This window comes from Numida meleagris, chromosome 2, assembly GCF_002078875.1.
Source record: "Numida meleagris isolate 19003 breed g44 Domestic line chromosome 2, NumMel1.0, whole genome shotgun sequence".
Classification (NCBI taxonomy): Eukaryota; Metazoa; Chordata; class Aves; order Galliformes; family Numididae; genus Numida; species Numida meleagris.
In genome coordinates this window covers 11,098,655-11,123,429 of record NC_034410.1, presented here as the reverse complement: position 1 = coordinate 11,123,429, position 24,775 = coordinate 11,098,655, and the positions used below count along the sequence as shown (strand labels likewise).

The window sequence follows — 24,775 nt, the reverse complement described above, 5'->3', positions numbered from 1 at the left end:
TTGTCCAATCAAGGCATGAACACAAGAACTGAGGTTTTCCATGGGTATGTCATATCACACATTATCTGAATAAGCTCTCAAACGTCCTGCACACAGAGGGCAGGTATTGCATCATATTGTTCTCTATTTATTTCACTGAGAAAAACAGGCTCCTTTGTCTTAAACGTCCACATTCATGCTGATCCCATGCACACACAAAAGATACTTCAAAGTCGAAAAATGACAAACTAACATTGTTCAGTCAAGGTTAAGTATGCTCTTTGTTGCCAACACATTATGTATAAACCTAAATAATATGACCATGTGCTATTTTTAGCTCCTGTAGGCAGAAGTCTTGAATAGAATATGAAGATTAAACACTTTTGTGGATTTTTTATTAATATTATTCTTTTCCTGCCTTTCTCCCTTCCCCCAACCTGAAGTGTATTTGATTGCTTCCAGTGTGACTACATTAAAATTAAACAGTAACAGTCAATTATCCAATCAAGTAACTCCTGCCACAATTCACAAATTCTTCTAAGGTAGATAATCATTTAGCAACAGAATATGCTTTAATGTCTTGAATTATTAACACATATGACCTTGTACTTTCACAAGTTGTTTTTCTCATGTCTGTTAGAAGCATTTTACAGTGGATAGAGCATCAAAAACTCCACGTATAGTCACATTTGCCTTAGAAATACATTTTGCAAGAGATCTCAGAACAACAAAAAAAAAACCATAAAAAAACAACTTAAAACACTTCCCGCACTAATTCAGCTGATAACACACCAGAAGATTCCATCTCTCAATTTTCTAATTAATTAAAGAGTGCTGGTATGAGAACATCCCAAATGAAAAATTCTAGTGGTGTGTGAGGTATCATCAATTAATATGTAGAACCCACAGCTGTAGCCATTAATTACCCTGTTGTTCTCTTCCCCTCCAAAGGGCTGACTCTTCAGCTTACGTAAATCAGGTGAGAATCAACATATCCTTTTTTTCTGGTTGAGGAAGTGATCTGAGTGTCTTTGGTACTATAGTGTCCCCACTACCTAATTACATTAGGTGGTATACAGTGCTCAGTGGATACAACTTGGTAAATTAATGTAACTTCTGCTTTCATTTCACACAATGGGTAGCTGTTGTTCCCATGTAAATTATGCCTGTTAGAGGAAAAACTCCAAAGAAAGTAAGAAATCTATTTCTAGCCATATCTTCTTTCTTTTCCAACTTGTCATGAACTTTTCAACTTCTTCCAGAAGCCTCTGCCATTTAATTAAATGTCACAGTACCTACATTCTTTGTTCTGCAGCTATACTAAATACTTGTGATCACTCCCTGTGAAGTACATTCTCCGTAGTCATATCTTCATATATTTAAAATTATGATCCTTCCAGTCCCCTGGTATTCTCCTTACATTATTTTCCTCCTTTTTTTTTTTAAATTTACATAACTTCAGAATTGTGATAATTAACTCATGTAAAAAGTACAGGGAATCATCCTGTCTTCCTGATGTGAGTTTCAAGCTAGGCATATCCATAGGTAGCACCTGGAAACTCAGGAGACATCCCAGACCTCATGCAGGTGTCAAATCAATCTAGGCTATGGACAGCTCTGCTGAAGTCTCTCCTTCACACCACTGGATTCAGTACTGTTAAGTCTTGGTTTAGAACTTCATTATCTGCCTTTCTTCCCGGATCATTTTTACAACCCTTAACCTGTAGCTCCACACTGAGCTCCACTATCTGAGCCATTATTCAAAGCCATTTGGTAAAGTCTAAATGAGATACAGGCATTAAGGACTATAGTTTAGATATGTCCTGAAGTGCCTTTTAGTGGGATATTAAGAATTCAGTGCGTAGAAATGTAAGAAATCTCTAGGTTTCGATTCTCATGGTGTGGAACAAAAAACAGCGATGTATATCCAGGGAGCAGAAGCTTCTGAAAGTGTCCTGAGGATGCCTGACCACCAGGGTAGAGTCGGGCTCCCTTTTGCCTGATCTCCTGAGTTCCTGATTCTTGTGTTCCAGGCTGCACAATGACATAAACCCACAACATGGATGGTGTCCGTTTGTTTAACTCCTTAACTTAAGGGGTCAGTTGGGGTAGTTGTATTCTGTGGGCAAGCATTCTTACTACTTTCATTATTTAAACCCTTCTACCAGTGGAGTATTAAGATAAATGGTATCTAATCCCTGCCATGACTCTGGACCCTAGTGTCTGAAAGACAGCCAGCCGCAACTCTCCAATAAGCATTAGGTCCAAGCAGGAAATGTTTTCTGAAATATACTCTTTCTTCATGACTTCAAGCAGACTGGTTGAAATGTGCTACCATGTCAGTAGCTGTGAATCCCGTGGAATATCTTGATATTCCCACACACAGTAGATAAAGAATGCCTGACATCTAAGTCAGCTTTATGATTTTTGTTCTAACAGCCTAAGCTTTACAATACCCAAGCAGTTTCCTAGAGTCTATGTTGCTTAAAGTCTGTTTCTCATAAATGCTCTGTTTAGAAATATTGTCCATGTGGAATAAATGACAAAGAATAACATGCAGAGGCTAAGACTGTCTATAACCAATACATTGCAACCCAGAGAGAGCTTTAGGTTCAAAATATTTTCTCTAAAAATTTAATACCCTGGGGATTGGATGCTGGTCTTGAATAAAGAAACCCTAATGTAAAGTCTTCACTGTATTGTATATACCATGGATATAAACATAAGACAGGAACTTATAAAAATTGTCAAAGTATGAATCTCTTGGACACTTGATTAGTAGCACACTGAAAGAACATAAACCACCCAGCTCTGGAAAGCCAAAGTTGAGTGAAAATATTATCCCTGTAGAAAACAAGATCATTTTCAGGTGTTTAAATGTAAACATACAGAGATTTCAACATTGCTGTTGAACAGATAATGCATAAAAAGTCTTAAAGAGCAGTTACATCCTAAATGAATTAAGAGTAAGTTGAGTGCACACACAAGTTGATATTAATGCACATTAAATTAAACATTTGAAATTCATTGTTGTAGTGCATTTTACTTCAATCACTTATAAATATGTCTGTTACTTACCAAAGTCTCTTTTGATGGGTCTTACAGTTGGACTTTTTTTCCACTCCACTGAGAAACAGACTTTTAGGTCACCTAGTTAACTATTAAGTATACAAGCAAGCTATAGTATTACGCTTAAATTTGCTATGAAAAACAAAAGGAATAGAATGAAATTCCTAGAAAAACAGCTAAGGGTGGTTATGTCATAATAATTTTTTTTCTTATAAATTTACTTTAAACATGAACTTATGCAGCATACTCACAGGTACTTATTTACAGAACCTATTGTTGAAACACAGAGCGTTTTACTTTACAGCCATTTTCTTTTATAGCAAATGGATAAGATAGAGATGTGCAATTTACCCTCTCTCAACATTCAGGAGAAACTATAGAGACAAGACCGCAGATGTAGGCAGCCTATGAAGTTAGGTAGAACAAAGCTGAGTCTGAAACAGCTTATTTCCATGAATACCAGAGAAAATCAAAATAGTGCCTTTCTCCTCTCATGCTTGAGTGCTGAACATGTTGTTTACAGGCATAAAGCTAAGTTTCTTGAGTTTAATTGTAGCATCACAGTTAAATATATGTCTTAAGATGTTTCTGAGTGCATTTATACATTAAGCTTTTCCTTTAAGTTTTTCCCTTTGGGGACACATAACACAATTTCTCTTGCTGTGTGCTGAAGTTCCACATTAGTTACTCTGACTTTTACTTGATTTATAGGACTTCATGCAAACCTTTAAACCTTTTCCAAAGCTAAACATGGTAGGAGGAATTTCTCAGAAGTTCTGAATAATCTAAAAGCCCAAGTCCCATTCACTTTCAATAAAACTTGAGTGCTTGAGGGCCAGGCTTTTAAAACACTCAGTTACTTAAAGGTGAAAATAGTTGTCTAATGGGATTTACTGAAGTGCCATGGTTAGTCTGAAACTGTTCTGCTTTATTTATATTGTTTATTTTATAACTTCCAGCTTAAAACATGTAATAATTTTTCTTCCTTTTTTTTCTTCTTTTTTTTTTTCTTTTTTGTTCTGATAGATTTTTCTTCTGGTAAAATGGGACTGCTCAGAGCTTCCCCATGTGACTTCTTGTGAAACTGAATCTTTTGCATTCATTATCCATTATCTGTACAAAAGTTAACTTCCACTATCCTGTTGCTTTTCTATAGTTCCCTGCTGACTGCAGGGAGACCCAAACACACAAAGGAAATTAGTCACTGCCACGTTGACTGCCTAAGTAAGATGTAAGGGAAGTATGACTGCACCACAGAAGAGCTCCTTCAGTGACTAAGGGAGATTCCTGTCAACCACTGTTACACAAAAATATCCACCTATGGTGAAACTTCAATGCCTGACTTCTTCCATGGCCTTTAAATGCTGGGGGCAAAATTCTAGTCTCACTTTTAACTGTAAACCTAAGTAAATCTGTTGACTTCGCCTAGATTTATACTAATAGTATACTAATGGGGTCTGACCCAACTCCCATTTGGAAAATCTCCACTGATTTTAATCAGAGTTGGACCAGACCTGGAGTCATTTCTATTGCAACAATCTGTTTACTTTCTGACAGGATACCTTTTCAAGTGTGTAAACATCATTACTGAACACTCATTGATTAAAATTACATGAATTGTCAGGCTGATCATTTATACAGACTTTTTTTTCCTACACCAGCATGGAGTTGATGGTTTCCTTATGAGAAAGAATAAATTTACACTTCTTTCTATGTTCATTTTCGGAAAATATAGATTAGGCATCTAAACTTTGAGTAAACTGAGACCATCAAAGTTAAAGTCTCCATCAAAAATATTCAGTAAATATAAATTTTAATATCTTAGTTGAAAGTCAAATTCATAAGCGTTTCCAATGATAAAATACTAACTTTGAGTGATTCTTCTATCACCAACTGGGACATGAGTATTGGACTGGAAAGAGTCATGTAAGTTTCCAAGTCTAATTCTCTCAAACAGGGAGAAATAGCTGCAATAATTGTCTACTTTAGAAGGATTCATCTCATCTACATAATGCAGCACCAACATAATAGACTTTAAAATATTCACTGGGAACCTATAAGAAACATTAGCCCTAAAGTTAAAAGACTAAAACCCACCAGTATAATTTACCACAGAAGAAAATGAGGCAGGATGAAGAGCCTTACTAGTATGTTTTATTAAATAAAATTTCCAGGTGATGCTAAGAGAGAAACCAAATCCCTGTTGCAAAAGAGGCCAAAAGAGAAAAGTTATCCTCATCTATCTGATCTCGGGAAGATATTCCTTCCTTCCATCTAAAGCGGTGATTGTTTTAATGCCAATATGTGAGGAGATTTAATACCAGTAAGAACAGCAAGCCATGAATCATCAGCCTATTTCCGATTGTGGCTAATCTCCAATGTTTTTGGAGAAGACAAAAAGATAAGTGAGAAACCTCAGAAGATAAACTTTTCATCCTGTGGGGAAGGCAAAGAATTAACAGCTGTGAGAGCAGAATTACCTCCCATACAGCAGAAGCAGCCACATAATGGTATTCCAGGGTGGAGGAGGCACCATGAAATTCTTTTTCCTAATGTCATAATACAAAGACATGTATCTTCAGTGATTTAGAGCATTTGTCTCCATTGTCTATCTCAGCAATTTGCAAAGAAAATTAACTGCAAAAAACATTTGCCATCAGGATCTGAATTCCCATGTATGGAAGATCTTTCTGTCTTTGGGGCTAAGCTGGGTCATTCAAATAAGCAAGCTGAGGGAGAATATTTAGGCCTAATCTTAAATGCCAGTGTAGACATACTCAAAGTACTTTCTCTCCACTACCACAGTATGTCAGCAATTCAGAGTATAGAAAACGTTTGTCCTTGTCACACTCCCAAGAGTACTCTACACCCAAAAGTGGAACTGAAATGCAGACAGGATGAAAGAATGCTTGCTCTCTGGAAGTTTTGGCAATGTCTTTGTATGTTCATTGAAAGGAAGTTGGTGCTTTCAAGAAATTATTTGGAGCACTTGATTAAAGTACCTAATGTTGTCTAATGTAGCATTCATAAGTGCTTTTCAGAGGTGCCTGCTTCTCTCATTTATTCAGAGAAAGGTGAGGATCTCAATCTAAGATGCCTTTACAGGCAGGTCAGTTCTTTCCATAACATCTTCATAACAGTTACACAACAGGCTAATGAAAATATTGACGTCACTTATTTAAAATGTCAAAAATATGCATAGATATGCATATTTTTATATGTATTTAAATTGTACAGAGTCAGTTTCACAACCTCATTGCTGGCATCTTCTGTCATTAGAAAAGGGTAGAAATAAGAGCCAGGATTACTATGTAGTATGAAATCTCATCTTATTTTGTACCAAGCAGAATGTCTTTGAAACCATGCTGCAAAACTGAGACATCAGCCAGAATCTGAGAGTAAAGCTCAGTCCTCTTTGGTGGCACATCCAGTGGGATAGAAATGCTAGAAGTACCAGCTACTTCTGAAGAGAGTTACTGTCTCTCAGCAGGCTCCAGCATCCTACAAAATTAAAATTTACAACATACCTGTGTTATTAAGCATTTTATTTCCTGTGATTATATCTCTTCTATTATTTCCTACAACAGCATTCCTTGGAGAAGCTATTGCATTGCTCAAGCAATAGAAGTGCAATTCCAATGTTAGTAGAGGGATGCAGCAGACATCGCTATGGAACAGATCAAGGACTGGGCAAACATTTGTTTACATGACAGAATAAAAACCTCCTTTAAATATTAGGAGCTTGATTGTTCTCATTTATACTTTTACACTAACAATGAAACCAGCAGGGTTGCTCTAGATTTATATGAATTTAGGAAACTGAACTTCCCTGCTTTTATCATGCAGATTACAAACTACTTAACCACCCAGTATACAACCTCTGTAATTAAAAGATGCTGCTGCTGACTAGAAGCTCTAATTTAGGCATTTACAGTAAAAATGAAATAACTTCTTTTCTATTTGTTCTAAAGATTTTTGATGTAAAAAAAGAGTATTGGTTTAATCAAAGCCCAGTGTTAAAGTGTGAGATAAAATATCCTTACTGAGCAATAAGGATCCATTGTTATTCAAGGCTGTTATTACCTGGTCTTAATGACACCTTGTGGCAAAATTAATTTACTTTTAAAATTCCAGTTGCCATAACAACTTTGGTGCAGTTTTTCATGTGACTTAATGAGATTCCAAAATAACTGTTTCATGAAGAAATGATCCAGATGAATGAAGATCAACAAAAAGGTTTATTCACGTATCTTTTATCTGATTAATGTATTTAAACATTAAGTGATAGTCAATGAAAATGCTTCCTGTTAAAGTTATATTCATTGAGCTCTAAATTCTTATATTGCATAATCCTCAGAGCCTTCATGCTCTGCAACAAATGACAAGTCAATTTGAGATAGCTGCATACTGTGCATCAGCTTCATAAGAGGCTGACTTCAGTTCTGTACCCATTACCCTTCCTCTGTGGTGAACTACTCCATAGCACAACTTATACTGTTGTGTTGAGAACTACTGTCAAGGAGGAACCACAGAATAATGTAGTGCTGAAACTTCATTTCATGGTCATAACTATCATCCACTAACCTCCTGTTTATCAACTGCAAAATTAATATTTTCAGAGAGATGAATAGATAGATCGGTCCACCATGGCAGATCTGGGTGAGCAGAGAAAAGAGGATGCGGCCTCACTTCTTGAGAAGTGCTGACAGCAACATGGGACCTCTGTCTCCTTGCTGAAAGGAACTGACATTGAGCTTCCTCACTGCCCAGGATTGGAATTCTTACGTGACCTTATCAATGCTTGTAAATATCTAAAGAGTGGATGTCAAGTGGATGAGGCTGGGCCCTTTTTCGCTGGTGCCCAGCGATAGAACAAGAGGCCATGGGCACAAACTGGAACACAGGAAATTCTATATGAACATGAGAAAAAAATTCTTTACTTTGAGAGTGACAGAACCCCAGAACAGGCTGCCCAGAGTGATGGTGGAGTCTCCAGACTCCACATATTCAAGACCATCCTGGATTCTCTCCTATCCAACCTGCTGTAGGGAACCTACTTTAGTAGGGGATTGGACTAGACAATGTCCAGAGGTCCCTTCCAACATCTATGATTCTATAATTCTGTGATTTCAGTCTGTATTGGACCTCATGATAGTTAGGTCTGCAGATCCGAAATTTCCCCAGGTACAAATGTACTTTCGTCATTTGCAAAGGAACCAACATTCTTTCAGCAGCTCAAAAATTAGTAATAAAAATGAAAGTAGCTACAGTACTAGTTCTCCGTGCACTCTTTATAGTAAGGAACTCTCATAATACATTGATGATGAGCATAAAAGTATCAGGATAGATGAGCTATGTTAATTTTAGGAAACAACTTCAGGAAAATCTCCCACAGCAGTACATTTTTTTCTTAATAATAACTAAAGGCTAGCTTTCCAGCTAGCCTGCCTACCAAGTGTGGTCAGTTCTTGGTCTCTGGCTGTGACATAGGTACCTATACTTTCAACACTGGACTGAGAGATCGTTCAAGTTATGTGTAGGTTATGTGTCACAGAGGTCACTGACAGCATTATTTGGACCTTCTGTCATCATATAATAGAAGTGGATTAAAAGTGAATGGAAAGCTATAGCATTTTAACATCATTTTGGTTTGTATGTGAAGAAAACGTAATTGTGAATGTCATTACCATCAGTTCTTCATGGTAGCTGAAGCTGACAGGGCAAGTTAGAGAAAATAATTGATAAAGTGAAATTACGCTCTTTTTTATGCCAGAGAATAAAATCTGAATGTTCTACAATTAGTTTTAATATACTTATTCATTGAAAGCAATTTGCAAATAATTGATATACTACTGAAGGTTCAAAGAACAGTAATGGTTATTTTATATTCAAAATCAAAACTGTGCGGCTAGTAATGTTTGAATTTGTAATTCATAAGATATTGTTTCAATATGCATCAATGAAAAAGGTTGAGGATGCAAATATTTACAGTTGTTAAAGCCAACTTTGTTAATTGTTCATATTCTCTACAATTTATTCAAAAGCCAAACTTCCTGCCAACCTGCACGCTAGGAAATATGACTGGGAATACACTGGTGTTTCATGCAAAGCAATTTGAAAATAAATTAATCCCATATTCTGCTGAATTGTCTTAGGCAAATAATTTGAACACTGACCTAGGCATAAGTGCATTTCGTATCAAAACAGAAATAACTTCTGAACAGTTTTCTGAATAAAAATTATAAAATAAAATAAAAAGAATAAAGAAAATTAGTAAAATAAAACAATGTAAAATGAAATAATAATAAAAAGATAAATAAAAAACCCTATAACATTATAGAGATAGCAAAGAGCTCAAGTAAATGAAGAAATTCACATCAGGCTCATCAGTAGTTTTGTTTATAACTGCGGAAATACTTTATGGTTATTATATCTTTTTTTCTTACCACACTACTAAATAAAAGTTAATTTAATCAGTTCAATATTATTATCCAAATGTTATTCATCTTCCAGTTTTGATTTATGTTTCTTTTTAATTTCAAATAGCTTTCTCAGTAATCTGGTTTTCTGGGAATTTATCGGGCTTTTATCTGTGGCCTATAACCCATCCAAATTATTACTCTAATTCTGTTCTTATTGGCACAGACCACATTCTGACATCATATTTTCTTTTATTCTATTAATCTTCTGCTTGTTTCATGTGCTTTTCTGCTGTAAGACCTGGGAATTTAAGCAAATTGACATTTGGCACTGATAATGTGCTGAACAGGACAAAGATTTTTCAGATGTCTTTCTTCTTGTTTCTTTCTTTTTTTTTTCTTCTTGTCTCCTTCAGTAAATATATATATATATTGCATCTTTATGTACACATTTTATACAATTTTGGGCACTATTGCTTCCTAATTTGTCATGAATGTGTAACAGAAATTACAGTACACATCACAAATGACAGTACACATTAGTAAATGAGATGAGTAGTAAGTACTCAGTTACTCTGTTTGCTTTAGGCCACGTTCTGACACTTTGACCCTTGTTGAGTAAGTAGTCAATGAGAAATAGTATGGCTTTTTGATGTGGGAAGCAGCATGCAAGTGTGAAGAATCAGGTGCCAGGGATAAGCCCCAGGTGAAATATTTAATAACAACTGACATCACATTAAGGCATTTGGAAGCTGAGGAAGGTATTGCAGGTAGTCTTGCCTAAGGAAAGGTGGTGAGAGCAGTGCTTATTCTCCTTTGAGTTCATTCTTGCTCACACTTGGTGTGTTTGGTGGAGAATTTTGCTCGTTCTTTTCAGACTGCCTGAAGTTTTTAGTTAGTTTTGTGAAAATTAATTCAAATGGTTGTTAGTTGAAGTAGTAGTATTAGTCTGGTACTGGAGATCTGTTAAACTCCATGGTAGGAGCAAGGTGTTGTGTTTGGTGATCCTGCTTGGTGATGTTTCTGTGTCTTATGCTGATGCTGCTCTGCTATATTTAGGCTTGGTTGCACAACGTAGCAGGTGTAAGAATTCCTTTAGGTAGCTCTGAGTCTTGGGAAATGTACTATTAAGTAATCTGAGGGACTATACCCTGCAACTTGTGATGTTGAAAGATTTGCTTTAAGGTAATACAAAAGGCAAAGATTGACTTCTGATGGGTTTCAAGAAAACATTCTGTTTGTCTTGAGTATTTGGGAGATGCTTAAAAGAAGTACTTCAAATAAATGTTACAACAACAAGCAAGTATTCTGTAATTATAGAGTACCTTATTTAACATAAACCTAAATGTAGCTAGATGTCTTTTATCAATTGTACTTGGTGTATAGAAAAATCAGTGTTGTTTTCAACAGTGTTGTATCTTATCTCTCCATTTAGTGGTTGGAATAGTCTGTTTTAAATTATCTACCTGTCCTTGTTCATACTGCTTAGGAGCCTAGTGCTTCAAGGCAAAGTGACTACGCATTTCCTCTGGGGTGCTCAAGTCCTTGTAGTTATGAGGCAAATTTATACCTGTTCTCTGCCTCCCTGGGCAGGGGCTGGGTCAGAGAAAACTGTCCAGTTTCTTGTGTGCAAGTGAGAGCCTGGGCTGAACTAGTTTGTGCTGGGAAAAGGAACAGGACAGTTTATTCTAAGAAGTCTGTGATTTGTGATGGAAAGAATGTACTGCCTATAGGTTAGTGGGAGATGGCAAGGAAGAGGAGCCATGATTAGATTCTTTTTGGAAATGAGCTGCGGAGCAGGGTGCCATGTATGAACACTTCTGTCATTTCTGTAAACAGTGTTTAATAGTGGCAAGAAAGCCTCTTGTCCCTTCTGAACTGGTTATAGCTGTAGACTATGGAGCCCAGATCACAGGATATGAAGCATTTGGTACGTGCATCTTAACCTTCAGTCTTGGTATCACAAGTGTTCTTCTTAGAAACCACAGGAACTGATAGCCAGCTATGTTCATTTTCTCTGAGGTTTTGCTACTTTAACAGTGCTGTTCTGTCACTAAGTTCATCAGAAATCCCATAAGATATAGTGATGAGGAGTGTCATGAAGCTGAACTTCTTAGACAAGGGTCTCTAACTTCCTCTAATTTTCTACCCCTTGGAAGAAGGTTGAAGATTATGCAACTATTTCAACTGGCAGTATGCCTCTTCCCACAATCTTTTGGCTTAGCTGTTGTATCTAAAGCGGAGTGCAAGATACAGGATTATAAACCATAAAAAAAAAAATTTTTAGCAATAGCTACCTGCTCTTACATAGCAGACAGGTGTGAGCCAGAAGCCTTTACTTCTCTTTCTAGAGATCACGATGGGGCGAGGGGAGGAGCGGTGTTGCTTGGATTTGTTAAGACAAATTTTCAACGTAGTTAAATAGCATAAGTTGGCAAGTGTAGAGCTCATCCTCTTGATTTCCCAACCTGACAATCTCTGATGTCATGCCAATGGAAACAGATTTCTGTAACGTCAATTACATGTAATGTTAAAACTGAGGCTTTTGAATATGTATGATACTTGTCTAGTTAAAAAAAAGATTTTGATTGCATTTAAAGATAGACCTTCACCTACAAAAATGTGTGATGTCTTTAAGATTGTACAGGGAACTTAAATTCTGAGTTATACTATTCCACATGACAGTTCTTTTTCCAGACTGGAATTCAGGACTGATGCCTGAATTTCTAGAAATAACTTGGAAATAACGCTGTTAGCCATGATTGAGAACTTTCATTTATGTATATATGTAAAATCTAATCTTATCCCATTCAACAATGGCGTGAAAGCAGTTCTGACTTTATTTTTTTTCTATTTTGCCTCCCACTGGTTTACTTTAGAAGCGCATAGAAACTAACTCAATATAAAATCCTGTTGTATGCTGGCTGATGGGACAGTCCATGTTAGTGCTGGCATTTGAAGTACAGCTAAAAAAAAAAACCTGTAACTAAAGCCTCTATCTCATTGTGTCCTATAATATTTAACCCTGTAAAATTATGTTGGGCCAACAGTCAGCTTGACTTCTGTGTTAGGAGACAGAGCAGCTTGCACTAAAACAAGCTGCAGCTTAATCAGAGTAGCTTACTTGAGAATATCAGCTCTTGGTGTATATAGGCAGGCTTTTAAAATATTTATCCTGTTCATTTTTCCCTCCAGCCCTTTTACCTTTCTGCCAGCAGCACTGTTGGACTCATGACTCCGCTCTGTGGCCAAGTCCCACAACAATGCTTTTTTTTCCCATGCCTATGACAACATTGTGGCTTCATGTTGCAGTCTCTCATTTTGGGAATCAGAAGGCTAAATTCCTTAGGCTATTAGAGTTTTGGCGGCACAACTCAAGTTAAAGGAGTTAAAGAACTAGCCTTTAATCCATGTAATCATGTGTCACCTAAATGCTTATCTTCTCCTATTCCTCAGTAGCATTCAAGTCTCTATTTGACAAGGTACTACAGTTAAAATCTTACTATAAAGTACTGACTACAGAACAGACATCCACAGCCTCTCTGGGAAGCCTGTTCCAGCACCTCACCAATCTCTCAGTAAAGAACTTCCCCGATATCCAATCTCAGCCTTCCCTCCTTGATTTTAAAGCCATTCCTCCTTGTCCGATCACTATCTACCTGAGTAAAAAGTTGATTGCCCTTCTTTTTATAATCCCTTTTTAAATACTGGAAGGCTGCAATGAGATCACCTTGCAGCCTCCTCTTGTCCAGGCTGATCGAGCTCAGCTCCCTCAGCCTGTCTTCACAGGGGAGGTGCTCCAGCCCTCTGATCATCTTCATGGCTCCTCTGGACTCTCTCCGACAGCTCCACATCTTTCCTGTACTGGGGGCCCCAGACTTAGACACGGTACTCCAGATGGGGGCTGGTGAGGGTGGGGTAGAGAGGGACAACCACCTCCCTCTCCCTGCTGACCACACCTCCTCTGATGGAGCCCAGGATACCACTGGCCTTCCAAGCTGCAAGAGCACACTGCTGGCTCATGTTCAGTTTTTCATCCAGCAGGACCCCCAGGTCCTTCTCCACAGGGTTAGTCTCAAGGAGTTCTTCTCCCTGTCTGCATACGTATGAGGGATTATTCCAACCCAAATGCAAAACCTTGCATTTTGCTATGTTGAACCAGATATATTGCTTTTAAAATGGCACCTTTTAAATCTGAAAGGGGAAAAAGTTATCATGGAAAAACAGAATAAGGAAGGTAGTGATAACAACTAACATGGTAAATGCAGCTTGATTTTAATTTTATTTTTTTTAACAAAGTGGTTTTAGCATGTTTGTGCAGACACAGCAAAAGTTCACAGCATTCAGATGCTGGAGAAATTTCCTGGTAATGGAGAAGCTGCTAACGCCATGGCATCATGCTATCATTTGAAGACTATGAATTTCCATTCATTTTCCAAAGAGTTCTATAGAAATAGTAGAAATATTTTCTAACCCCAACCTGCTGAGGTGTGAGAGCAGCAGTGTGATGATTAGCTGACTGCTGGCATTAAACTATGATAAAAGGACACTGACACTAGAAATATTTAGATGAAGATTCCTATTTTTTTTCTTTGCAAATCCTTCAATATTTTTCAGAATGCCTCATCACTAAAAGAAAATGGAGATAGAAAGCTAGTAAGGGTAACAGGAAGTACAATGTAGCTGTAAGTCAACATTTTAAATAAATGGGTGTGAAATGCATAAAATCAGGTTGTTTGTTATATTTAGAGAGCTTGATCATCCCTATTAGGACTTCCAAGTGTGGACCTCACTGAAGGTAAATAATGGAATTAATTTTGTTTATTTACTTATTTATTGAAAAGATCTTGGTAAGAAATCAATGAAAGATGAGAGACTTGTATGTTTTATAATTTCATACCCTCCAGATGGGAGTTTTCCTTCAATGCATAAGGAAAATCATGAGTATTCTTATACCACTAACAGTCCAAAGCATTCAGTTCTTCAGTGAAGTAAAGTCTTAGGAAAATATAGATACGTATTTTTTTTTTTGTGCACAAAGCCTGAGAGAACCTAACCTTGAAATAGCAGTGAATTTATGCTGACTTAACATTTCCTGGGAGAAAAGGGTTGTTGAATTTTTCCTTCTAGTCTTGCATAAAAGAGAAAAAGAGGGCAAAGAAAAACTAAAAAGTTCAGTCTGAACTTTTTATCTTTTTTCGATTTGAAGTGATGAAAGATCCTCACATTGTACCTCTTATTCTTTTTCCTTTCTGAATGTCCCCTATCCATACAGAATCCAACCCCTCATTCTACCTTGCTGAGGAAGGCTGATACCTATAACCCAGCTATTTCTGTATTGCCAACCTGCTGGTCTGTCTGAGACCTTTAAACACAAGTGGGAGCAAGATCAGCTAACTGTGAAGTCCTAACACTTTATTTCTTAGCATGGATCTGAAAAGCCATCAAATGCAACAAAACTAAGCAATCGTATTCATGCTTCATTGTTCTGAGCAAAATGTGCAAGTTTGAAAGAGCTTTGGTAATGTGAGTGTCTGCAAAGTTCTTTTTGTCAGTTCTCCAGGTACTTAGTATTAATGTATTTAAAATTCTTCTCATTGTTCTTATCAACCATGTATTTAATTTATATATATTCCAATGACAGTTTGCCTCTGAAGGAAATATGGATTTTCTTAAGTATTACGGTGTATTGCTTGTTCTGAATGAATAAAAAGCCATCTGAATCATACAACTGAATTACTTGAAGTTTTTTTTCTAAAAGAAAAAGGCTTTTCTAAAGCTGCACAGAACTATTCTTTTAAAAAAAGAATATTTCTAACAATGCTATGGTGTGTGTGTGTGTATGTATGATTCCCACTATACGTGGGCGGTGAAATTTAGGCACAAGTTGTATGGTGCACTACAGAAACTTGGAGTGTTACTGAGGATAAGCTGCTTAATTTTATGCATACTATTAAAAGTGCAGTTTAATGGATCAAATCTTTGTTCAAGATCAAAATAAAGGTGAAGAAAGAAAAATTAAAGAAAATGAAGAAAGGAGGAAAGTTTGAGAGAGATTTAAAAGGGAATAGTGAGGTTTTTATTTTTATTAAGCCTTTAAAATAAAATCTTGAAAACAAAACTTGTTTTTCTCTGATAAAAAAGACTTTCCAATTAGCATTAATGTGATGTCTCAAAGCAATGAGTACTAAACTCCAAGTCAAACATCGCTTTTTTTAGGTATATGATCCCCAATACTGACCTGAAAAGGTGATTAGGACACAAACTCCTTATAAAGGAAAGCAAGCTGGAGAATCACAGTAAGTTGACTTTTTAAATTTATTTCTATCAAGTGGCATATTTTTTTCCTCCTATTTTATCCACAACAAGCCTTAGAAAGGTTATCTTTCAAAGAGGTATAATATATATACTATCTGCGTAGTAGCTCATCTAATATTTCCACACCACGTAACTACATCACTGCAGTACTGAAGTAGAATATTACTGCAAATTCTTTGTAGATGGAAAAACAACAAGCAGCAGCCCTTAACTGAATGCAGCAGCAGTTTCCTGAGGCCCTAACAGTTGCTGGTAAATGCTGTGTGAAATATCTTCAAATCCATGTTTGTTTTGGCTATTGAAACATTTTCTGAATAAGATGCTTGATGAAGTTACTGTGTCGCTAACTTTGTAATTCAGGAAAAGAATTCCCTTTGTGTTTGTATTGCCAAGCAAGGTACAACTCTTCCAAGGAAGAAAGAAATGAACAGTGCATGTTGCCCCATATTGCTGCTGTATAAAGAAGGCTGGGAACATATGTAAAAGAAATGACTTGCATGCTTTATCATATGTGAGGTTTGGAGTTTCATTCTGTTTCTGACATGGGCAAGAGTTTTCCTATATTAGGGCACAGAAAAAGGAGAGTAATGGGTAAATGAAATGAGAAAATGGGTATATGAAATGGGTATATGGGTAGGTGAAAAGAGGCTCAAGAGATATTGTACTATCTGCTGATGAGCCTTAAGAGAGCAATTGTGTGATGTGTCATAGGAAATACAAACCAGCCAAGGTCAATCTGCAGGAGAGGTCATGGACATGAGGTATCCTACCAGCAGTTTCCACAGAGCATCTTGTCACTGTAAATTGGCAGACTGAAGTCAAATACATGACACATGTCTGTCTGGTTCAACAAATCAAAGCACTCATTTCAACTAAAGTGAGGTTATTTTCCTGCCTTTGGTATATCAGCATACTTTACTGGAAACTACATTTGTTTGTTACAATCCTCTTAAATGAAAACTCTTGCCAAGTCCAATACAATACCTACTTGAGCAGTGAATGGATTTAATTTTTGAAAACTTTTTCACATTATAGTCCTTCACTACAATCCAGCCCTGGCAACATAGCATGTTATTGTCATTTTTACACTGTTATGTATAATATGACTCCAGATGATGCAGAGATAAAGATATAGAGAATATTTATTTGATGCAGTCACCTTCGGAGTGTAATCTACAAGTATGTTAATCAAGGTTATCATTACTGTGCAGAAGATAGCTAAAGCAGCTTGGATGCTCATACTATATTTATTCCTTGGTGGTGGAAGAATGTGATATTTGATTAGAATAATGTTTCTTATTTTTTTTGTCTATTTTAATCTCTCCTCTTTAATAAAATCTGTTTCAACTTCAAAGTTTTCACAAGTCAAAACTTGAGATACAAAATCACCTCTCAGCATATATTAACATGCCTTAAAAATAAAAACACTTCTTGGGCAGGCTCTGCAACTATCTGTGGATTCCTGAGTGTCAGTTGTGTATTTCTTTCCCTTTGGTGCATGTTTAAAGCCTGTCCTAGCTCTCTGAGATATACATGGTGGGAGGATGACTTGTTGGCTCTCACTGCTTAAAGCATTCACGTGTAGTGATACAAAGTTGGAGGCCAAGTCCTAATTTGACTGGGAATTTTCTGGTTATGGGTGAATGCTGGTGCTGCTGAAGGCTGCTCTGCCTCAGGGTACAGCACTTCCAAACAGTCCTTTCAATGAGTTTTGGTACAGATTCATATTACTGTGAAATTCTTCTTTTCATAGTGTTTATATATGTCCATATGTTTAGAGTAGGATTTTATTAAAAGAAAATAGATTGACTGAAAGCTTTCATAACCATATCATTCACTGTTCATACATATATATATAATTATTTATACATGTGCAGAAAAAAAATCAACACTAGATTACTATATTGAAGCTGGTGCTATACAGATTAATGCATTTTTTTCAAATGCCCACAAAATATACGAGATCTATTGAGAAATCTTTTATTTACTGTATTCAAGTAATCCTATAGAAAAAGGAAGAAATGACATACTGAACATCTTGTGCCTAAAGCTTTTCTTAAGTCTTCCTTATTGCTCAAGTAACCACAGAGTATTTGCTGCCACAGCTGTTTCTCATGCCTGATGTAATTTTTTTATTAAGTATTATTTGTTTGCTTTAATTGGATACTGTTATTACTGGGGATACTCATCAAAACATTCCCCGTGCTATTCTGAGGTTGGGATTTTCAGAAGTTCATAGCATTGGCTTAATTCTGCAGCCATGACCTAAATGGGAAAGGCTCCCATTGGCTCCCTTTTCGTGTTTATAAACAGTTTTTAGCTCTGTGTGTAGTCAAAGATAGATGCATTAACCCTAAGGACAAGTATAACCAGAAAGTACGGTCTGGGGAGGGGGTAGAGGAAGTGGGCCAGATTCAACATTCTGCTGGTTGTTTTTTTCAGTAGAGTATTCCTGCAAAGCTGGAACTTAGTCTGTATTCAGGAAGAAGTACAATTTGGTTACAATTACTTTGTGCAGTTTTAAGTTACCTGGTAGTGTCTAGAGTAGTGCTAATTAAAATACACAACTTTCAAATGACATTCAATTTCTCATTGTAGGGAAAACCAGATACTATGCTACTATGCTTCCAGGGTTTGACAGGCACAGTATTTATAGGCTGTGAAGAAGAAAATGGGCCCAAAACATAGTAAATAATGCTATGTGTGGCTCTGTCTTAATGCTACTGGGCTACAAAGCAGTCACATGCACTTTCTTGAAATGCATCAGTATGGTTAGCATGCTTGTTAGTCAGCATTAAGAAGGCTGTCATGTGAATCTAATTCAGTTGAGATTATATGAAAATATCGATTTGCCTGTCAAAAAAAGAGCGTAAAATCTCTGTCAGAGGAAATGGATGAGGAAAAACTATAATGTATACAAAATAAATGTAAAAAGGCAGATCTTGACCTTTCACTCGTTTCTTTTTTTTTTTTTTCCCAGAGTATAAGCAAAGGTTACCCAATGGCGTTCACAACCAGCTAACAAATCTTTTCACACAAATCATGATTTTCTTGTGAAAGTCACTGCTGAAGCCAATAGCAGGACATAGGCGGGATTCTAAAAACAATTGAATGTTTTTGTGAATAGAACAAAATACCTACATGATTAAATGCATCTGGGGAATTATTTCCCTATCATGCAGACAACAAATTATACTGATCGCTTCTACAGTGGATGGATTATTCCATATCCATTGTTGATGGATGGCTCATATCCTTTCAAGCTTTCTTGTCCTTTCCTAGCTGTATACCTCCCTTTCAGTCTGACAGCACTGCAGTCAAAAATTTATCATATTTGTTTTCCCATCTACTCCTATGAATTCCTTCTTTCTCCGTTAACAAACGAAAGAGTTGCTGGGAACTGCCTGTCTGGAAGCTATTGCAGCCATGGTTTCCCAAGCCATGAAGGAAGCCTCTTAGATGAGGTATGAATTTATTAACAGGGAGGTGCCACATGTTTCCATGACTCTGTAATGTGTTCAGTTGGCTCCAGCGGTTCCCACTTGGCTCCAACATATTGTGAAGCTGCACTGAGGGTCTCAGCTGCAGAAATGCAAAGAATCCCTACTTAGAGCCTTTAGAAAAAAATTATAGGATAGGACACAAGTGTCAGAAAATGCGACAGTGCTGTTTCCTACCTTGCTTCCTTGCTATGTGTATGTTAGCAAGTTGATCACAGAGAGCAACAATTAGAGAAATGGAAGTTTAATTTTAATGAAGTATAAAGTGAGTTCATTAAGCATTTTTTCCATCTTTTGATATCTTTATTCTGATTTCTGGTATACTCTTCTGTAACAGATTCTTTTTATTCACAAGTATGAATTTTTTTGTGTTTGTCATCTGTCAGTTGACATAAAATATCTTGCACCTCCAAACTCTTGCAGTGATGAGATTCAGTCTATTACAATATCTTTATGTTTCAGCAATTCCCATAAAGATTTTGCCTCATGTGGAGCAGCACATGCTGAATTTCAAACCACCACACATATATAAAGCTAGACATCCAAAGAAAAATTCTTTACCATCTTGAAAACTCCAAAGAACATGACAGGCATGAAGTTGATGCTGCAGTGTGGAGTGGGATGGGCAAATGAAAAAACCACCTCTCACCGGTCAGCTTTTCATTGTTTATGAGCTGATGGGTTTTGTTACTTTACATCACATCAGCTGGGTCTCTAGTCCCAGAAGGGCTGGGAGAGACTTACATGCTGAACCAATTAATTTTTTTGGTCCTTCTTCATTTAATGAAATCCATAAGTCCAAACAGGTGCCTGGACTCTTCACTCCCATTTGGGGGAGAGACAGATGTTCTATGCATGTAAAAATTGTATGCAAAGTTAACCAGAAACCATGTGAACAGGCCTTTGGTAAGGGCTGAGAAGCAGAATAGAGCCATGGAGTCCTGCGGGTTAATTTCTGCTGGGGCTCTGCCTCAGTAGGAGAAAATTCCGCCAAGGAAAAAAAAAAAAAGAAAGAAAAAAGAAGAAAAAAGAAAAAAAAAACCTCGAGGAAAAATAGCTCACTTAAACCAACAGCCATAGCACTCTTGAAATGAGAGCATGCTGATAAAGTGATGTTGCATTTCCTAGTGGGTTCAGATGAATAACCAGTCAATCAATCATGCCTGGCTGTTTTCTAAATTTGTGATGTATCTGAATGGAGTTCTTTACCCATAGAATGCAATTTTCTATTTCTCTGTCTAGTCTGATAACAGCTTATGTGATAGACATATATTCTGCTTGAATAAAATGAAGGAGGAGAATTTCAGGAAGACACTAGAAACCAATCTTTAATAACAAGTAGCAAGTAAGAGTATTCTGGCTAATTGCATACTGACAGCTTTGTCAAAGAATTAATGTCTAATGGTTAAAGGACACACTAGGAACCTTATGCTCTTGAGTCTGCACTGACCTACTTTACAGTCTTGGATGAATCATTTATTTTCTGTTTGGCTTTAGCATCATTCAGCAAGCTACCTCTGGAAATGCAGGAATGCAATCCTTTTGTTTCGTCCACTTATACTTTTAAGGGATTTGTCTACTTTAGCTTTGTTTTTCTTCTTTGAGATGGCATACTCCTGCTATTGCATACCATAATTAAAAATGTTTGCTGCATTAAGTTTGGAGAATGTTGTAACTGAGCTATTTCTCTGAGGTACTGAAACTTTAAGGTCCTTGAAACTGTTAGATTTCCCTATGCGTTATTTATTTATTTATTAAAGAAGCAGAAGAAAACATTGAGGGCATTTGTCCAAAGAAATTTTTTCTTACTATATAGTCTTTATCAGTTGCTCCTTGAGAACTTGGTCTCTATTATCCAGTGATCACTCTAAAAGTAACGCCTCCTGTTTTATTGTGTTGGTCCTTGATGTCAGAGGTGGATGTTGGTGGTTTGGAAGTAGAAGTTGGACCTTCCTACCAACATTCCATTACATTTTGTTGCCGTGTGATAGATAGTTGTCTGGAGCAGTCTGACAAAATGGCATGTGACATGGAAACGTGTATGAAGCAAAGATGTGGAATTAAATTCCTCCATGCAGAAAAAATGGCACCCATTGACAGTCATCAACATTCATGGAGACCAAACAGTGGATGTGAGCACAGCGAGGATGTGGGTGGTGCATTTCAGTAAAAAAACTGTGTTTTGTAGCTGACAACTTGCTCTATCCAATAGCGTTATTGTGCTCTTTGTACCTGTTGTAGTTTCCATGGAAATGAACAGAAGGCATTACTTTCGGAGAAGCCTACGTGAATTGTGGTGTTTTTCAGACTTTTGTTTTCCTCTTAACTACTCAACTCTCCCTAATCCTTTGGTTTGTATATTATGACAAGTACGTTTCTGCCCACTGCCCCTTGTTCTATTGCAGCACGTCACTGAAAAGAGTCCACTCCTGGAGCTCAGTCTCACAGACCTCTCTGCACATTCCATATTCCAGGGATACTGTATGGAAGAATATTGCATGCACAACTATAAATTGAACTGACATTTTATGCTTGCTTTTTGTCTCTTTCTTGTAACCTATTGCAAATAAGACCACTGAAATCAAATCAGTCATTCAGTAATTCAGGATAAGAGAAGGATCTGAGTTCAGAAATTGTTACCTTTTTGTAATATTAAAAGATATGACTACACCCCACGAAAATAAACATGTTCCACTTTTCTTCCATGTGTTTGTTGGGTTGTTTTTTTTTTTGTTTGTTTTGTTTTTTGGTTGGTTTTCAGATGTGAAATATGTGCTATTACTTGACTACAATTTCAATCTCAGAAGCTGCAGCTTTTTATTAATCATAAAACGATGTGTTATCTAGTTCTCTCAAATGGCGTGGTCATTTCTTTTCCATGCAGCATGAAGTATTCTACTGTCTCTTTATTCTGGGCTGGCTAAAGTCTGTCATTTTCCTATGACACTGTATGTACTCTTACTCAGAGGTATTTCACTAGCTTATCTCCTTTCATTATTGTTTAAGGAGAGAAAGTGTTGCCAGTTTCCACTTGATAAAATAAGAAGTGAATGACAGCATCCTACAATTTTATGAAAGAATCTGGTTTTAAAATTTAAATGTAGCTGGCGTCACTTATCTTCGTATAGCTTCTGCCTATGTGGAAAAAAATCTCTCTTTTTATAACAGCTTGTCAGCTGAATAATAGAATGGGGGGAGCCAACTTGAAAGACATGGCTGATTGGTGCGATTGAAAAGGCCTTTACAATTAGAGTTCTGGCAGAACACAAAAAAGAAATTGTCTGGCCATGAAGAACGAAGCCTACTTTAGAATTCCCTTTTCTCAGCCAGATAGCATGCATCACTGTTCATGCATTCTCTTGACATTGAATAGAGGACTTCAGAACTACCACCCCAAATTATCCCTTACTGTTTGGCTCTATTTGTGATATTTGTTTGGGGGAGGAAAAAAAAACACACAACACTCTATTATTGACTGTAATGGCATGTGGCTAAATTCCTTCCCATTTATGCACTTAATCTCTTAAGCTTGTTTCCCCTCCCCCACTGATATTACAACATTCATTTTACTTTAACTCTTTTCATATGATGGGAAAAGAACGAAGTTCTTTCCTTATTTTCATCTTCCCTCCCTTCCCTTCATTTTACTTCCTTCTTCCCATCCCTCCCTCCCCCCAAATTGTATGTGTGAATTGAAAAAGGAAGGAAGCCCTTGCAGGTGTGTTTTGGATTACTGCAGTAGAACAATAGGGCAGCCTTCAATTAACTCCATACCTATTCACTGACAATATTTGTTCTCTCATCTCCAGTGTTATTTAATATTTGAAATTGTCGCATGCTACACAATATATCAGGTGATGAGAATAGGCTTTCAATTCCATTTGAACTCTTCTATGCCACACAATTAATATTACAGATATTCATGTATTTATTCTTAAATAATGATCTATATGAGCATCTCCAAGCACAAAGGAATAACAGAATGTACACAGTGGTGTGATGTGTTTCCCTGCGTTGAAGACAGAAGTGTGAGGGGGAGGGGAGATGTTGCTAATAGCATGCATTTGACTCCTTCTTGCATGTAAAATCAACATGCTAAATATTTATTTTATATTTCCATAAATCTTGCAGATTTAAAAGCACCCCTGTCAAGGTAGCTTTCATCATTTTACACTATATGTTCTTAAATTGCTGTTGTATATAAGAACCACCGAAATCTTAACACTGACATTTCTTTCCAGACTGAAATTCTTGCTGTTTGTAGTTACAGAGCTGCTCATTAGGGCTATTTTTATCCTTTCTCTTAAAGAAATACAGTAGAATATGAAGATCCCAAATCTTGACAGTAGCTGGAGAAGGGGAAGAGAAGGGTTAGCCTTAGTCCTATTCCTTTTAGTATTATTTTTTGTGCTCAACATTACCAAGACTATTTTATGTAGACTATTATATTCCAACAAATGATATTTTTAAATGAATAAAATCACTGATTACCCTGGCAAAAATCAATACCTTTGTTACAAAAAATGTCATAAAGCTTATGAGCAATGCCTTGATTTGGGGCAAGGGAAAAACAAATGTTAAAAGTTTGGGGATTTTGACAAAAAATAGATTATTCTCCAGGAGAGAAAGAATATATTTTTTTAAAGAGCTTTCCTTTTGAATTGTGTAAATTGCTCAAGACTTGTTACAGAGTGTGAGAAGGCTGCCATCATCAGCTGTGTTCTCTGATCTTAACATTTCCTATTCAGCAAGGCTGTAAGAGAAGTGTACTAGCACTTTGGTATTCAAATTATGCTATAGACCTTTTGTGGAAAGTCTAAAGCTTTAGCATACTTTGAGGACATTTCTGAATTCTGAGTTGTGGTATACAATAAGTTAGATTCATCTTGCACGATTTTAAATTGAGGACATCATGATTTATCTTAGAAGAGCCTCATGGAGGAAGGTATCTTATTATGGAGGCAGTTTAGCCTTGCTCTCATGTCATGTTGAAGGTTTTCCCAGTAAAATGACTATATATAAGTTAATGAGAAAAAAATCATTTGAACTGGGAAGACAAAGGTGACATGAGTATTGGTAGTCAACTTATTTTCACTTGCATTTTTGCCTTGAATGCTGGTGTTGTTTAATGATATAATCTGTTGGGTCATCTATTCCTGTACTGACCTTGGATTTATTTTCATATCATAACCAGTGAAGTCACAGTGGAAGACCAACTCCTAGGCCAGCTAAAAGAATGTAACTTTAATTATCTGGTGGCTTTGTTCTTCAGTGCATCAGCTTTATGTTGTTCAATTCAAAATTGCTGTGAGCTGGAAATGCAAAAGTTTGATCCCAGGAGATTTACTGTAAGGTCTGGATTTCCACTCCTCCCTCCCCTCTCCTACCTTTTTCAAATCTAGGTCAGTCCAAAGTGATAGAAATGCAGGCAACTAGAATTGCTGCCCACTTTGCAAATTTGGGCCCAAGTGTGTAATGAAAGATGATTGT

At 36.8% G+C, this 24,775-nt stretch overlaps 1 long non-coding RNA gene across 1 annotated transcript; it reads left to right on the top strand.

Annotated features, from left to right (window-relative positions):
- On the top strand, window positions 11,320-16,080 carry LOC110393016. Its single transcript, XR_002434740.1, has 3 exons — window positions 11,320-11,397; window positions 15,687-15,766; window positions 15,968-16,080. It is a non-coding gene; the product is annotated as an uncharacterized LOC110393016 (long non-coding RNA).